The following is a 12,630-nucleotide window of genomic DNA, read 5'->3' on the forward strand; positions in this document are numbered from 1 at the left end:
GGGACGGAGTCAGCAGGAAACTCATCAAGTAAGGCTGCACAAAGGGGACACAGGCTGTCTCAAGTGTGACACAGACCAAGCACACGCTGACCTCGAGACTGATAGATAATTCCAGTCTCTTTGAGCGGGGAATGTCAGGTTAGTCCTGCCTGTCCTAGACTTCACTATGCAGTGAGTCTGGCTTCAAATTCAGAGATCCTCCTGCCTCCGCCTCCTGAGTACTGGAGTTAAAGACATGAGCCACCACCCTTGGCTTTGTAAGTGATTTTTAATTTTATCTCACTTTTATTTAGATTTGTTGCAGCTTAGTGGAGTAACACAGACATACCTAAAGTCAGCCGGACACTGGAAAGTTAACTGATGTTGCGTAGTTTGTACTGCATCTCCTAAATGCAACACCACAGTTTCTGAGCCTTTAACTCGGAGCTCTGATTAGCAGAACAAGCAGTCTGCACTTGTTGAGTAAGGGCCCACTGTGGAGGTGTGAGGGCTAGTGTCGTGTTTTAAGTTTAAATTACTGTGCTTAAGAGATCTATAAAACAAAAAGAACCCTCTAACGGTAAGCCCTGCTTGCCCAAGGAGAGATAACTTGCTGGAATTCTGGGGCTGTTATTTATGTAAGATAACAAGCCACGTGTTTTCGCTTCTGTAAACAAGGCTGGTTGCCCCAACTGCACGGGATGTGCCTGATTACACCTAGGCTGGAGGTGCAAAGGCAGAAAGTGTGTTGGGATGTAGGCTTGCCCCTGATTGGGTGAAGACAGTGCGTAGCCTGGTGGGTTTTGCTTCTCTAAGGCCCCAGCTGACGTAATTCAATGCCATACTCTGGGAATCTCAGGTTTGGATCTGGCCAGTGTTCATCATCCTAGCCTGTGTTTAATAAAGCTTGCTTCAAATTTGGCTCAAAGAATTGTGATAGTGATCTTATTCTCTCCAGAAGTATTAACAGAAGAAGCTGCAGAAGGTAGCGCAGTGACTATTACAAAAATGCTGCTGAAATCTGACCCAAAATTCTCTGCTTTCTATTAAGGGCCTGATACAGTTCAAGGAGAACCTGTAGTCTGAAATCACCCTATCATATACCATAAAAGTGCACAGCTACCATAACAAAGAGAGTCTGCCAGAGCAAGGGGGCTCTGAGAAGCAGAGGAGGAGCTTACACAATTGGAGAGGATACAATCAGTGCAAGTCATTTTAAAGCGTCCCCATTCTCTTAAATTGAGGGAATCCCATTCAGTAGCATATATAGAGGGTTAGGGCAGGCAGTGAGTCCACAAGTCCTATAGACAATCACATTGTCCAGCGCTGTGACTGACAGTCAAAGGTAAGGTTGAACCTTTCCTTTCAAAGATAATACGACAGGACAGAGCCAATGAGGGGATCCTAGGAAGTCCATCGCGTCTAGACCAGGTGGGTGTCTCCAGGACAAGTCTACCAGCACCCCAGGTCATCTACTCAGAGAGCATGACCCAAAGGGGAATTCAATTCAGAAACCAGGGAGGCACCCATCCAAGGAGGTTACCGGTGGGTGAGGAGTAGAGACCGGAAAACTCGGGTGATGAGTTGGCGGATAATGTTGTAGGGTGCATTGTTTCTGACTTCCCTTCGTAGGTTTGAAATGCTTTCTAACCTAACTGCTTGGGCAATGGATGTGTAACTAACGTTCAGGCAGCATCAAAGTGTATAAGAAACTAAGTCCTCTTTCAAGTCCCACTCACCAGGATTCCCTGGTCCTTAAACCAACACAAACAAGTACTCATTGCTTCTGCCGGTCCAGGGTCCATCTCCAGGTCAAAGGACTAGAAATAAATCCTAACAACTGAATCCAGACAGCCTCAGCAGGCGGGTCAGCTGTGAGGTCCTTCCCGTTGCTGTACGTAAGGACAGGGTTGGAGATGCAGCTAAATTAACAGAATGCATGAATCCCTGGGTTCCACCTGAGCATGCCATAAAGCCAGGCTGATCGTGAATGCCCGCAGTGCCAAGACTTACAAGGTGGAGCTGGGAGGTACTGAAGTTCAAGGTCGTCCCTTGGCAACCTAGGAAGTTAGGCCAGCAGAACCAATTCTACAGATTACAACCTATTAATAGGTCATCGAGTTATTAAGAGTTCATGATGATTAAAAAGAACTAAAATTAAACAAGGTTTTGTGAAACTTTGTTGCAATCATTGTAAAACTATTTTTTACTGCTGGCTGAAGATTAAAAGGAAAGTTTGAGAGACACTGCCAGATGCCAGCGTGGACTCTAAACACAGCGGCAACCTGGGTCACCAAGGCTGTCTGCCCTGCTCTGCAGATGAGGTCTCACGTCTCATTCCTGCAATAAATGCACAGGCCTGACTTCCGAGAAAGTTGCTGGGGCGACAAGCTGGTTAATGGGTAACTCTGCTCCTCCATTGGCTCCTTTCCAGCCCTCTCTCTGTGTCCCCCTGGAGCAGGACGTGGCGCGGTCAGGGGACACTGACTCACAGCTGACTCAGCGCGAGGCGTGCAGCCAGGGGGCGCCTGGCGGAGCCGGCTTTGTCCGCCGCTCTAGGAGGGAGGGGCCTAGGCGCGGAGGATCGTGGTTCTAAGGCCCCACAAGGGACAATTAGGTCGCGACTAAGCCCAAAGCATGACCTTAGCACACCGTGGTGGGACCGACACTAGCCAGTCGAGGCTAAAGCACTGGTCCCGCCCTTCTCCTGTAGATTGATCCTTAGAACGCAGCCAACTCGCTGTGCAGGCTAGGCAGTTCCTCCAGGGAGCTGGAGAACTATAGGGCACCTTCGACCTGGCCTGATTTATCTCTGACCTTTTAACTAGGTAAAACACAGTGAGAGAAACAACAGCATCTTCGTTTGCTTTGTAACTTCCCTGGTTAGCCAGGGCTGTGACAGAAGCCACAGGATATGAGTTTGAGTGACCAGGGTTAAAGATTCAGATCCAAGGCACACAACCAGCTACTCAGACCTTCCCCCCAATAATTCATAGTATTATATAACATATAATATATTACAAATATTATACACGAGATATAATGTAATAATATATGGTATTATATAATGTGTTTTATATAATGTGTTTTCTATAATGTAATGCTATATGTTATATATTTAGTATGTATATGTATATATTATATTTAAAATTTTATATATGTACAGAATATAGTGACCCGTGGCTGTAATTCTGGCACTGGGCAGGCTGAGGCAGGAGGATGCTGAGTTTAAGGATGTTGTGGACTACATACTGAGACCCTAGTTTTATGTTTCCTCCTGTCCTCTGATACAGCACTTTATTATTTATTTATTATTAGCTACCTAAGCTTTACATTAAAATGTACATACCCAGGTGTTGAAATGCATGCCTTTAATCCCAGAACTCAGCAGGCAGAAGCAGATGGACCTCTGTGAGTTTAAAGCCGGACTGGTCTACACAGTGAGATAGTGAGTTCCAGGACAGCCAAAACTACATAGTGAGGCCTTGTCTAAAAAATTATTACACACACACACACTCACACACACACACACACACATGATATGAGGAAGGAGAAAGCAAAGAATATTGGGAGGACGAAAGGAAGAAGAGAAAGAGTTTTACAGAATGAAGGAGAATACAAAAAGCCTTAGCTGACCCCTGTGATGGTGAATACTGACTATCAACAGGATCTAGAATCAGCTACAGGAGGAGCCGAGCCTCAAGGCATGTCTGTGAGGGGCTTTCTAGCTTGAGTTCACTGAGATGAGAGATGACCCACCTTAGATGTGGGAGGCACTAGTCCCTGCACTGGGGTCCTGGACTGAATAAAAATGAGACTTCAACTAAATACCAGCCTTCATCTCTTACTGCTTCCTGCCTGTGGACACAATGGGACCAGTAGCCTCAAGCCCGTCTCCATGCTTTCCCCAGCCACTGGAGGTGTGAGCCAAAACAAAGCCTTCTAGGAGCTGCTTTTGTTGGGTACTTTGTCACAGGAAGGGGAAGTAACTAAGGCACTGTCTCACCAGGCTCCCAGGCAACAGTAGAACATTTTCATTCTCCTTCAGGGTGGCTGTGATGGTTGGTTTTGACTGTCAACCTGACATAATCTAGAATCTTTTGGGAAGAGAGTCTTAGTAAGGGGTTGACCAGGTTGGCCTTTAGCCGTGTCTGGAGGGGACTGTCTTGATTGTGTGGATTTCTGTGGGAAGATGCAGTCTGTACTCATATAGCAGCATTCTCTGGGTTTGGGTCCCGGACTGTGTAACAGACAAGAAAGCAAGCAAAGTGTAAACTGCCTTTGTTCGTTCATGTCTCGGTGCTCTGAACTGTGGATGTGACAAGCTGCCGTGAGTTCTTGTTGCCTTCACTTCCCTACAACTGTGGACTTTAACCCGGAATTGTGAGCCAGATGAACCCTTTCTCAAGCTGCCTTTGTCAAGGTGTTTTTATCCCAGCCACAGGAAACAAACAATACGGAAGTCATCAAACTGAAGGCAATGAACACAGACGTTCTCTGACACAAAGTTACCCACCGCTAGTAAGCCCACATGGTAATGACCCCTGGTGCCAGTCCAGTGTGTTGGCACTTTCCCCTGAGAAGGGTGCTCTGGAGAAGAGGGTGTGGGCCTGGCCACACTTGGAAAACTACTGTGTAGGGATGGAGGCTTGGGTCTGTGGTGCTAGTCTCCAGGCCTTTTGAACCCTGTGTTCATCCCAAGCAGGTAAACAACCTTGGCTGTCCTTCACAGTGTCACTCTGTCCTTTAGGGCTCTTCCAAGATCCTCTGGTGGTTTTGGAGGAACAACTTAACATATTTGAACTTGACGGTGTCTGTGTCCATTTTCTGTTGCTATAATAAAATAGCGGAAACTGGCTAATTTACAAACAATAACAGCTAACCTGTGTGTTAGTTACTTGTTTAAAGACTCATTTTGGCTTAATTTTTCCCCTAAAGTTTTATTTTATTTTATGTGTATGGGTGTTTTGCTTGCATGTATGTCTGTACTCCCCTCAAGTCCCTGATGCCTGAAGACATCATCAGATTCCTTGGAACAGGAGTTACAGATGGCTATGAGCCACCATGTGGGTGCTGGGAATCAAACCAGGTCCTCTGGAGGAGCAGCCAGAGCTCTCTCTCCAGTCCCTCTGGCTCAATTTTGAGGGTGCAGTTCATCATGGAAGGGAAGGCATGGTAGCAGAAGCTTGAGACAGAGGTCACATTGCACCCACAGTTAGGAAGCAAAGAAGGATGAAGTCTGATGCTCAACTGAGTTTTTCCTTCATGCTCAGTCTGGGACCCGGGCAATGGGATAGTACCTCACCCACTTAAGGTGGGTCTTCTTGCCTCCGCTAACTTAGTCTAGAAATTTCTTCACAGACATGCCCAGAGGCATGTCTCCTAGCTGATGCTAGATCCTGTTAAGTTGAAAACCAATATTAACCATCACAACCTGGTTTATGGTTCTGGCAGTTGGTAATGTCCCAGAGCACAGGGCTGACATTTGGTGAGAGACAGAGCAAGTGTCTGGACAAAGCCAGTCTCTCAGCAACCCATTCATTTGTTTGTCCCTGGAAGTTCAGTGCCCACTAACTCCTTAGAGTAGCTTACAAAAAGGGAAAGAAAGATTGTGAGAGAGACAAAGAGAGATTGAAAGAAAAGGAGAGGAGAAAGGAGGAAAAGGTGTCGAGGCTTTTTGGTCTGGCAATAATGATAGCCCCCTAAAGATGATTTAAAGAAGACTATTCTTCTCCCTTCCAGAAACTTGAAGCCCCCATTAAATACTTGTACTGTCTTGAGACAACTGGGAAATAACTCAGACTTTCCATTTTTGAAAGCTTCGGTGTCAGCAGAAGTCAAAACCTGGCCCTGACCCCTGTCAACAGAGCTGTGTCTAAGGTGGGCCAGATACACACTGGCTCCCATCTTTCTGTTTCCCTTGCTAAGAAGGCCATAGGAGGATGGAATTTGCCAGTTTCATATCTGCACTACTTGTCACAGACGCACACAGATGGGCTAACGTCTCTCAGTACCTGGACAAGTTATCTGTGTTGCTTCCTTCTGAAGTTTCACTAAAGCCTTGATAGAAACTTGATGTATTCAATCAAAAGTCTTAAGAGATAAGAAATTATCTTAGTTAGGGTTTCTATTGCTGTGACCATGGCAACTAATAAAAAAAAACAGTTTAGGAGTTTAGTCCATTTTCATCATGGTGGAACATAACGCTGTGCAGGCAGACATAGTGCTGGAGAAGTAGCTAAGAGACTTACATCTTGCAGGCAACAGGAAGTGGTCTATCTCACTGGACGTGACTTGAGCATATATGAGAAGCCCACAGTGACACATTTCCTCCAACAAGGCCATACCCACTCCAACAAAGCCACATCTCCTAATAGTGCCACTCTCGTTGGGGGCGATTTTGTTTCAAACCACCACAGAGCCATTTTTGTATTAGCATGATTTGTGGTAGCTCTGTGGTGTAAGAGGTTAGAACAGCTACCATTTGCCTCCCTGTATTTACCCAGGTTATTTCAATTATAGCTTTTTTTCGTTATAGTTACTTGCTTGATGGAGGGGTTAAATTCATCTTTATTGTAATATTAAATGTATAGATGTTTAACATGCATGCATGTATATACACTACATGAGTGCAATACCTGCATGAACCAGAAGAGGGCCTTACATCCCATATAACTGGAGTTACAAATGGCTGTGAACCACCATATGGATACTGAGAATTAAACCTATGTTCTTAACTGCTGAACCATCTCTCCAGCCCCTGTTTAGGAGGATTTTTGAAACAAGATCTCATTAGATATAAAAGCTAGGGAGACAGCTCAGTCAGTAAAGATTTTGCTTGCAAGCATGATGATCTGAGTCCAATACCCAAAACCCTGTTATAAAAGTGGCTGGGTGGGGGTGGCATGCATGTGTTCTCTGGTAATGTTGAAACAAGCAGATTCACGGGGGTCACCCGCTAGTCAGCCTAGCCAAAGTGGTGAAAGCCTGTCTCAAAAATTAAAAAATAAATAAATAAAAAGATAACTGTGCCCACTGTTTTTCTGTGATGGTCAAGGTTGTCCTCTGGTTTCTGCGTACACGCACTCATGCACACATATATTCAATAATAGTAATGAAATAAAAATGAAAATAAATGACAACATCTAACACTGGTGAAAATAAAAGTAGGAAGATGGACACTATAAAGTAATCTCACACTAGCTCAGAATTGAGTATAATAAAAGGTTCTTTATCTAGGGGTAGACTCACAGATCACAGTCCTCTGCACAAATGGGGAACAGGAACTGAATCCAGAAGCCAGGAGAGAGAGCACACAAGTTTTACAGCTGCGTTTATAGTATAAGAGACTATGCCCGAGTGGGCTGGTATCTTAAAGGGTATCGGCTGAAGGGGTTCCCACAGCACCTCCCCCTTTTGTCTAAATAAGAGAGCTCTAACCCAAACACAAAACTATACACAGTAAGAACAAATATCATGTATAAAAATTAGAATTATAACCAGCATAAGCAATAGCAAGCAAGAAACATATGCTAAATGTTCCAATAATTATCCTATCCCAAGGTGTCTATCTAAATCTTGTATTAGAAACGGCTTGGCCAAGTCATGAGAGGAAAGTAACTGTGACTATTTAGTCTTCAACCCCATTGAAAACCTGAGAAGGGAAATAATATTACTTGAGTAAACAGGAAGTGCAATCAAACAACTTCCAAAATGTGCAATAAGTGATAGAGACAAGTGGTTATCTGGGCAATCTCCCAAAGTCTCATTTGCAATGTTGGAGCAACCAACTTTGGAGAAGGCCTAGAGTAACTGATAGATCATTTTCAGAGGCAGAAAAATTTTCAAAACCATCTTACCCTACCTTGGCAAGGTTTGGCAGTCTTTTTTCTTGTATCCTGTTTATCCTGTCCAGACACTGTGCATTTTGTCAGTTATCGAGGCATGGCAATTCCTTGTCCAAAGGCCAATTTTGCCAAAAAGAAAACAAGCTCCAAGTAGAGTGTCTTTGGTTTTCAACATTCTCTCAGGAATAGATCAGTGCTGCCAGGAGCAATCATGTCTCACTTCAACAGAACCCTAAGTTATTTAAATGCCATCTTCTACAGTTCTTTGAAGTGGTTGAAGATTACCTATCTATTGCAGAATATAATCTCTATTTAGCTAAATAACCTAATTAATCTAACTATAAGTATGACAAGCATAGATGACTATTGACCTATAATTCTTAATACCTATATAGCTTAAAGACTAAGGCTTCATATTAGAATATTAAACAATCTTTAAACAACTGTGCAGCAAATGGGAACAATGACCTCAAAATGTAAACAATATATGTTTCTTGATCAGAGGTAGAAATGTATAGTGCAATATGATAAATATATCCCAAGATTATATCAATATACAAAATGTCTTAAGCAGAGCTAGAAGCAAGCATGCATACTGTTAGACCCCCAACTCTGGGATGCTAACTCCTCAGGAGGGTCGCCCCATGGAACCACCCACCAGTCCAGCTGATGCAAAAGCAGGAGGAATTTTATTCTCGTTTGCGCAATGGGGCTCCTAGGCCAGGTGAGGGAGAGAAGCCCCGACTAGCTATTATAGGCTGCTTTTAAAGGCAAAAAACCACATATTCAGGGAGGGGGGTACAGTGGGTTGTTTGTCAAATGCAGGGATTGGCTCATTTTAAGGGCATTTACTATGATTGGTTATGTCAAAGGTGGGACAGGCAGTTGCTGGGTCAGGCAAAGGACAGGGAAGTACCTGCAGGCTGTTGGAAAACACCTAACAGGGGCTGGAGAGATGGCTCAGAGGTTAAGAGCATTGCCTGCTCTTCTAAAGGTCCTGAGTTCAATTCCCAGCAACCACATGGTGGCTCACAACCATCTGTAATGGGGTCTGGTGCCCTCTTCTGGCCTGAAGGCATACACACAGACAGAATATTGTATACATAATATATATATATATAAAAGGAAAACACCTAACATTCTAGTCAACATGCAGGGTGGGATCACAACTAGTTCACAAAAACATGTTTTCTCTAGTTCACAAAAACGTGTTTTCTTCAATACAATATGACAAAATAACTACTGGGTGTACAAATATTGTAACATAAATAGGAGCATATTCAATATAATTTGAATTTGTATCACTATACAAGAATCTATACCAATGTAAATTGCCTATAAATAATAGCTCACAAGTATTCACTCTATTACTTATTATTAGTGTGAGTAAGCTCACACTAATCTGCCTATTATCCCATCCAATTTTCCTCTTTTTTTAATGAAAATACTGCTTGGCCTATTAGCTTATACATATTTATATCTAGCTCTTTTATCTTAACCCATATCCATTAATCTGTGTATCGCCATGTGGCTGTGGCTTACCAGGTAAAGTTCTATCCCACGTGTGGCGTCTGTCTCCTGAGGCGTTAGATGGCTTCCTATTGACTACCTACTCTTTTGCTATATCGTTTCCAGTCTGACTATATTCTGCCCTACTATAGGCCAAAACGGATTTTTTGATTAACCAATGGTTGTGATACAGCTGTGTATCGCTGAAGGCATGCATATTTTTGTGTAGCCATCTGAACTTGAAATAATGGTGTGAACATAAGCATGGAATCACTGCATGACTCATCAAACCCTTTCCTAGATATTTACCTAAGAAAAATGAAAATGTGTACTCACACAAACACCTACACACGAATGTTCTGGAATCTGTATTTAATAGGAGTCAACAACTTAGTGAATGAATAACCGACTGTGCTGTATTCATGCAATGGGGCCGCTCAGTAACAAAACAGAGGGACTGGTACGAGAGAAGGAAGCCAGTGGAAATAATGTCTCCTGAGAAGTCCACTTAGGCCATAAACCACAGAGGTGGAAATCAGATTGGTGGTGGCCGGAAGCAGGGAATGGCCCAAAGAACTGGAATGACAGAAATGTGCAATATCCTAACTGTAGACTTGGTTCAGCTACGGCCTTCGTCAAAACCAATTGAACATTACATTCAAATGGCTGATGCTGGGGCTGGAGAGAGGGACACCAGTTAAGAGAGCTCTTGCAGAGGACCCGAGTTCAGCTTCTAGCACTTGCGGGAAGCTTAAGACTGCCTGTAACTCTAGCTCCAAGGGATCTGACACCCTTTTCTGGAATTCCTGGGCATCTACCATCACTGGTGTATTAGCTCACATAGACATACATGCATACAGAGAATTCAAAAATACATATAAACAAAACAAAATGAATGTTTAAAAGGGGGGATTTTATTGCTTATAAGTTTGCTTCAAAGAATCTGACTTTTTTTTTAAAAAAAGAAAGTTTTTATGCCACTGGGATTGGCTCCATTGGCCACCCCTTCTTTGCTGTTTGTGGCAGTGTCTCAGGGTCTCATATAGGCCAAACTGTCCCCAAACTTACTAGTAGCCAAGGACAAACTTTCATTTTTGATCCTTTTGCCTCTATTACCTGAGTGCCGGGATTACAGGTGTGCTGTGCACCATCATTCCTGGTTTATGCAGTTTGGGCACAGACCCCAGAGGGCTTTTTGCACTGGACAAGCACTCTATCAACTGAACCGCACCTCCAGCCACCACCGCCAGTTGTTAACTGGACTCTGTCTAGTTTCTGTCCTGCCCTGTCTTCTCCACAACAGAACCAGGGATAATGCGTTCAGGAGAGCAGACACGGACTGACCAAGAACTTGGGGTTGGGGTAAGAGAGACTCAGTAGGCCAGTTGACCTTCTACAGACAGACCACTCTGCCAACCCTGCAAAGGCGAGATTCTAATGCCTACCAGCAGAGTGAGAGTGACCCGGGGTGTGTAGAACAGACTGCACTTTGACAAGACAGGACACGCCTGTCATCCCAGCACTTAGCAGGCTGTGTCGTGAAGATTGTCAAGGGCTGAGACCAGCCTAGGCTATGCAGTGAAACACTGTTTGAAAACGTAAAACCAAACAAACCACAGGCCCCTCCACATGCCTGAGGCGACTTGAAGTTGAGAGCTGCGAAGGTGGGACACTAGACAGCTGTCCTTCACCCTGCCCCCGACTTCCACAGCACTCCAGATAGCTGGCAGCTGTCTTTTATAAAAAGTGGTTTTCAATGTTTTTAGTGAAAATTTTAGTATGAAAATTATGGTATTTTCATACATGTATGTCGTTGTTTGATCATATCTGCCCTTGCACCCTTCCTTACTCCTCCTGCCTGGCCCTACTCCCTTCTTCCTCACTCAGAGTCCCCGTTCCACTTCCATATTATCCATCTATCGTTGTATCATATACTGCATATTTGTCTGTCTTCTCTCCGTTACCGTCTCTTGCTCTTCACCCCTCCCTCCCCATTGTCTCCTTTCTAGTCTCATGTCATATACATGCATATATATGTGACTTTCCTGTCACACATATGCGTATATGTGTATATACACAATTCTTTATATAAGAAAAAGTAAGTGATCTTTGTCTTCCAGATTGGCTTATTTCACTCAGTATAATGCTCTCCAACTGTATCCATTTTCATGAACGTGACATAATTTCACTCCTCTTATGGCTAAGAAAAACTCCACAGCGTGTAGGTATGTGTCACACTTTTTATGCACACCCATGTTGATGGACACATGGCTGGCTTCACATCTGGGCTGTTGTGAACAGGGCTCAAGAAACCCGGATGGGCAGAAGTCCATGCTGACTCAGCTTCCTTTCTGTCTACACCCAGTAGAGTCACTGGGCTTTTATATCCACAGATGTCCTTGAGAGAATTGTCCTTTGATCCTTTGAGTCAAGGGCCCTGTTTACTTTGCAGAAAACATTTAGTTAAAACTTTTAGGTGCTTTTAAAACTTTTAGGGATGGCACAATGAGTCTGTCCTCACAGACACTTGCTGGCAAGCCCCAAGATCTTAGTTCAACCCTTGGCGCCCATGTAATGGAATGCAGAATGAGGGAATCAACTCTCTAAGTTGTCCTCTGACTTACACACACACAGAGACACACACATAAACACAGACACATACACATGTACACACACATACATGAACGCATACTTGCATGCATACATGCGTGCACACATGAACACATACACGCACACACAAACACTATTAAGACTTTTAAAGAAAATGTAAATAGGGGCTGGAGAGATGGCTCCGAGGTTAAGAACACTGGCTGTTCATCCCGAGGTCCTGAGTTCAATTCTTGGCAACCACATGGTGGCTCACAACCATCTGCAATGAGATCTGGTGCCCTCTCCTGGCCTACAGGCATACATGCAGACAGAACACTGTATACATAATAAATAGATTTTTTTAAAAAATGTAAATATTCCAGCTGAAGTGGACATCTTATTCACCGGGTGTTACAGATGTATAGCCGAGGCTCAGGAGAAGGTAAGTAGTCCAGTCAGTAAGGAGCCATACTGAGCTTCGACATTGGGATTCTGATCCCAAGCTTTCAGACCACCTCATAGTTCATTGCCTTCCAAATTTTTTCTTTTCCCTTTAGGATGTCTTTCTTCCGTAAAATGGGTTCAAGGCTGTGCTCTGGAAATCACAAGTGCTTTGTCCCCACCAAAGTCCTGCTGGGATATTTGCTGTAGACTTGGTTTAATTGGGGTACACTTGAGAGAGACACTCCCATCAAAGTGGATCCGA

Source organism: Chionomys nivalis, chromosome 14 (assembly GCF_950005125.1).
Source record: "Chionomys nivalis chromosome 14, mChiNiv1.1, whole genome shotgun sequence".
In the NCBI taxonomy this organism is placed as follows: Eukaryota; Metazoa; Chordata; class Mammalia; order Rodentia; family Cricetidae; genus Chionomys; species Chionomys nivalis.